The sequence below is a fragment of the Trichosurus vulpecula genome, chromosome 6 (genome assembly GCF_011100635.1).
Source record: "Trichosurus vulpecula isolate mTriVul1 chromosome 6, mTriVul1.pri, whole genome shotgun sequence".
Taxonomy (NCBI): Eukaryota; Metazoa; Chordata; class Mammalia; order Diprotodontia; family Phalangeridae; genus Trichosurus; species Trichosurus vulpecula.
Genome location: NC_050578.1, coordinates 50,923,530 through 50,929,529, shown reverse-complemented (window position 1 = coordinate 50,929,529; position 6,000 = coordinate 50,923,530).

The following is a 6,000-nucleotide window of genomic DNA, read 5'->3' as shown; positions in this document are numbered from 1 at the left end:
CATAATTCCTAAAAGGTGAAATTAAATGGGTCTGGATAAAAGCCACTCTCTGTGCCAAACACGATTATATAAAATTGAAGTCATTGCTTTACAATATTGCTATAAAATTGCTGGGCTAGAAAACAAACTACGGTCTTAGAGTATTTGGGGAGTCTCATCTGTAACATATTGCTGTAAGCTCATATGTGGTGGTGGAGTCAGACTCAGTCTTCTGGCCAATTTGGGAATGTACACAAGGGCTTACAAAGTGGAATAAAGACCATGTTTACTCAGGCCAATAGCAAACCCAATTATCTAAAGAAATCAGCAAGAAACAGGCTTTAGAAGTAATCTTATGTGTCTAAGTATCAAAACAGCCATGAGACTCAAGGTGGTCCTTGAATACCATGGAGGTGTATTGTTTTCTTCCCCTAATCTTCATGAGCTAGAAGTCCCATATAACCTAAGTAGACAAATGTTGAAATTGCATGGTGTTTTCATTTAAAGAGCAATTTACATTTTTTCTAAATAATTCTAACTTGAAATATGTTTGCATTTTATCCTTTGTTGATAGAAGATAATTATAAAAATAAATTATATATAATTATGTGTATAATATATATAATTATATATAAAATATATAGAAGATAATTATATATATATAAATTATAAATACAAAATAGACTCTTGAAGTATAACTACGACTACTAATAGCTTTTTTTGTAGCACTTTAAGGTTTGCAAAGAGCTATTACCTATTACCGCATTTTATTCTCATATTAACTGTGGGAGGTAGGTATTTTCATTATTCCCCACTTTACAGATGAGGAAACTGAGGCAGACAAAGGCTCTTGACTTGGCCAGGATCACACAGTATCTAAGGCAGGATTTGAACTTGGGTCTCCTTGACTACAGGTCTAACACTCTCTCCATTGTGCCACCTTAGTTGCATTACCGGGCAAAATGAAAGAATCTTGAGGAATATTTACAACGGGGAGATAATGTAAAAAACCAAAAACACATGTGGATCTAAACACACTTGTTTCTCCTCTGCTCCTTTTTTTAAAGCATAAAAATAAATAAGAATAAATGGCAATTACTGTTTAAGTTAATGACGATGATTTGCAAAGTCGCTTGATTTTTCTAAAGAGAATGTTTTCATCAGAGAATGAAGAAATCAAATGTATAGTACCTGACCACCTCTTGCCACCAGCATAGGAATAGTAAATATTCCTTAAGTCCTTCTGGCTATTAAGAACACATAGTTACATCAGAGGGGTGGCTAGGTGGCACAGTGGAGTCAGGAAGACAACTTCTTGAGTTCAAATCCAGCCTCAGGCACTTACTAGCTGAGTGACCCTGGGCAAGTGACTTAACCCTGTTTACCTCAGTTTCCTTGTCTGTAAAATGAGCTGGAGAAGGAAATGGCAAGCTATTCTAGTATCTTTGCCAAGAAAATCCCAAATGGGGTCACACTGAAATGACTAAACAACCCCAGTTCCATTACAACATCCACCACAGTAAAAGCTCCTTGTAGTTATCTGCATTTAGTCCCTTCTAAGAATTCCTCAAGAGAACTCTCCTACCAAGAGTCACACAGAGGGGCCCAGATCTCCGTCTTGGCCCTGATGGTCAGGAGCCGAGGATTTAGAGCTGGAAGGGACTTTAGTTAGAACTAAGACCCAGAGCTTAAGTGATATAGAGACTCCTGGGTGGTCCTAGTGGCGAGCATGTTGCCAGGAACCATTCCATGACTCAGTGCTTAAAAGTACCAGGTGGTGGTGATTAGTCACTGGCAACCAGGCGTTAATTACTCACATGCCATGTCCTAGTTAGGCCAGGTGGTGTTCCAGATAAGTGACCCTATAAATGTGAATACTGGCTTCCCTTGAGCCTTGCTTAGGGTCCCTGGGCAGTAGCATCTACAGTTCTGAGGATATTCTCCCACCACTTGTGAGCAATAAAGCTTGGAAATTACTTTGGGTCATTGTATCTCTGTACCAATTCTATGTATCCTTCAAACCCAATTCGAAACAAATGACTTACCCAAAGTCGTACTAATCATACCATGGTTTGATAATCATGGTTGGGATTCAAACCCAGATCCCCTCACTCTAAGTTCAAGGCTTTTCCCATTATATGACATTGTCTCTTTCTCCTCTTATGGTTAAGACTCAAGACCTAGTGTGGCCTTCCCAGAAAGAAGCTGCCACTCCTATTTGATGCTGTATGACTGAAGTATCACATGGCCTGAGGCTGCATGGGACCAGTAACACTACTGAGGGTGGCCAGAACCAGACAAAAATATAAGTGAGAAATTATTCATTGGCATCCCCAAGGACATGTAGCATGCATGTAGTCACATCTTGTTGTCTCAGTGTGCCCTGCTTGTTTGCTGCAGAAAGGAAGTCAGCCCAAGTGGTCCTGTTCATCCTTTCCCTCTCAGGTTTTATAATTATTCTATACACATTTTCATTCTATACGATGATTAGATAAACATGTATAAAATATGCAAACATAGTTTTACTTTTAACATCTGATTTACTGTATTTTGAAGATCACAAACCTTTTGTTGTTCAATCATTTCAGTTGTGTCTGAATCTTCGTGACCCCATTTGGGGTTTTCTTGGCAAAGATACTGGAATGGTTTGCATTTCTTTCCTCAGGTCATTTTACCGATGAGGAAACTGAGGCAAACAGGTTTAAGTGACTCGCCTGGGGTCATATAGCCAGTGAATGTCTGAGGTTGGATTTGAACTCAGGAAGATGAGTCTTCCTGACTCCAGGCCCAGCATTCCATCCGCTGTGCCACTTAGGTGCCTTCATAAACCTTTACTAGTTACTAATAAATTTATGCCGACTTGTATGTATATTGTTTCCCCCACTAAATTGTAAATTCCTTAAGTGTAAGGATTGTCTTTTGCCTCTTTTTGTATCCCCAGAGCTTAGCACAGTGTGTGGCACATAGTAAGAACTTAATAAATGTTTATTGATTGTGTGTTGGGGTGGGGTGGGAGGAGAAATAGGATTGGTCTGGATCTATGATTTCACTGTGGAGGGGATTTCCTAATGTGGGAACTTCTTCACTGAGGCAGCTCAGCTGCTCATTTATAACTTGGGAATATAGGATCATAGATTTAGAATTGGACCTTAGGAGATCTAACCAAATAGTCATTTTTATAGATGGGGAAACTGAGACCCAGTGACAGTGAGTGATAGGAACAAGTGGCAGAACTCGCTTCCAGCACAAATCTTCTTCCTCCAGACTCAAACCTCTTTCCACAATAGCACTGCCTATGGCACTTCCCAGGGGGACATAATGGCTTGTATCAGAGGTGGAACTGGATGCTTCCTGGGCCTTCCATCCACGCTCCCCTGCTGCTTCCTTAGTCTGGGTTTATTAAGCTATACATTCTGTTGATTGTCATCACTTTCCTGGAGACCACCAAAGCTGCTTTGGCCATTCCCTCCATCTATTCTCAGAGCCAACTACTCCCTTCATCCCATAAAATTCTCAGGAATGTATATTTTTCCTCCCATCTCCCTTCTTACTCCTTCTCTTCCTCTTATTTTGTGACTCTCATTTCAACCTCCTGACCTTTTCCTCACTGAAGCCATAGCATATCCCATCAGAAAACAGTCACAAAAGTTTGTACAATAAAATTTCAATGAAACCCATCGATTTTATAGAGAATCTAAAGTTTATTCTGTGTTTTTAATTTGGCTGGGCCTGGGATGAACTCAGTGTGGGGAGATTCTGGTAAGCAACACCTTCTTCCGGCATTGATCGGCATCTTCTCTGCAAGTTTTAGTCTTGGAGAATTACTTGGGGGAGGGGAGATGCTGAGAGACAAATGACATGCCCAGGGTACCACAGCCATTAAGTGTCAGAGGCAGGATTTGAACCCTGCTCTTCCTGACTACAGAGTTGACTTTCTATCTACTGTGCTAGGATGTCTTACATTATTCAACATTAAGTGCTAACATTGGAGCTTATTATTTCATGTACTTTCTTGATTTCAGTAATTTGACAATAGAAACTCTACAGGATAGAATATGCCCTGAAAATGTTATCAAAAACAAATAAAAAAGAACTAACCAAAGATTTTCATAGAAGTATTATATGCCATTGCTAAAAAAAAGATGAAAAAATAACTCCAATGTTCGTTCAACATTAGGGGGGTGGTTAAATAAATTGTGATGCATTTAATGTAATGGAATCCTATAATGGCCAGTAAGTATAATGAATACAAAGGAATCTGAAAGACCTTTTTTAAAAAATAATGCAAAGAAGAAAAAAAACAGAGCCAGGGTAATGGAGTGCCTACCAAATATAATAATAGAAGAGGGAATGAGAATGAATGAACAAAGAATTCTGATGAGGACTTGGGGAGAGTGAAAAATTGTTATGGTTCTTTTTAGGTTAAAATTAATTTACGTATAGATCCTAAGAAAACTTAGCTGCTTATATTAATTTCCAATGTCAAGTTTTTAAAAAATTTGGTGGAAAAACTTCTCATATAATTCATTTAGTGCCTCTCTCTGAGCTTCTCTCCCATTGAAAGTTCTCTTTGGCTTACACTGATGAGCTCTACAAGAGGAAAGACCTTTTTGAGATGCTAGCCACAAGTCAATTACCATAGACTTTTCCAGAATCTTGGCATCTAGTCCAACCCACTTTTTTTAAGGGGTATGTTACAAAGAAGGTTATAGATAAACTTAATTGAAGTTCTATTACTTTAAGTTACCTTAAAATATTTACAGAAATTTCAAAGCTATTCTTAGATTACTGGAGAAATCCCAGCTTTTCTCTGTAAATGTATTTGGTTTTCATTCTGAGACTCCTCCACATATCCAAAGAACTAGTGGGTCATAATCATCTTCATGATGCCTGCAGTGCACACCTTGTCTAACTAACCTTCCAACACCATTTCAACTTAAATTCAATTCAATTGAATTAAGTACCTACTGAGTATAAGGTGTTGTAAGGAATACATAAGGCTGGCACTGAAGATACAAAGACCAATGTGACACAGGGTCTGCTCCTAAGGATCTTACAATATCCCACATAAGTGGGGGAAGAGAAGAGAATGTGATAAAAGCAAAGGAGAGATATAGATAAACACTTTGGGTATGTGTGTGTGAAGGTGGGCAATGGTAAAGAAATGATCAGATATGGAATATATAAACACATATGTATATATACATACATGTATATATAAACATATGTGTATATGCACACAAACACATATGAGGCAGTATAAAGGAATCATCAGATATTGAATGTTTGATGTTTGTGTGTGGATATATATGCATACTATATGTATGTGTGTGTACACATACATGTATATATATACGTATTTTAAAATTTCTATAGATATTAGAGGAAGCATGGTTAGCAGTTCATACGATGGCTTCAAAACTAAGAAATCCTGGATTTGAGTCCTATCTCAGATATATATTAGTTATGTAACTTTGGGTAAGTCAATTAGCTTCTCAGTGTTCTTGGTACTGACGTACAGTCATTGACAAAGGGTGTTCATTATATTAAGAGTTTCATATACCAGTGAAATCACATCTAGCCCCTATAGAAATCAGTTTTTAAAAATTTACATACTAGGAAACTTCCCTTTTATGCTTCTGAATAAGACATCAAAGTCTCAGACATTTTTATTACTTCAGTGAAATTAAAATAATTTCTCTGTCTCCTTCCCCTTGAAAATATATAAGCTCCTTCTTCACTCAGGAGGACTTATTCTGACTGATTCCCAGTGCCTTTGAAAGAACATTGCACAAGGTTGTAGAAACAATATTCAGCATTGTTTTAGATTGCGATCAACTTTTGTGGGAGAGATGTGTGTTCTATTTCTTTTTGGATATGAACTCCGCTGCTGGAAGTTTTCCTGGAAATGACTACCACAAAATACTCAGTAGATGTTTAACCCCAAACTAGAAACAATATTCATGGAATCATTTCAACGGGAGAGGATCCTAACTTGGTGATCTCCCAGGTCTTCTCCAT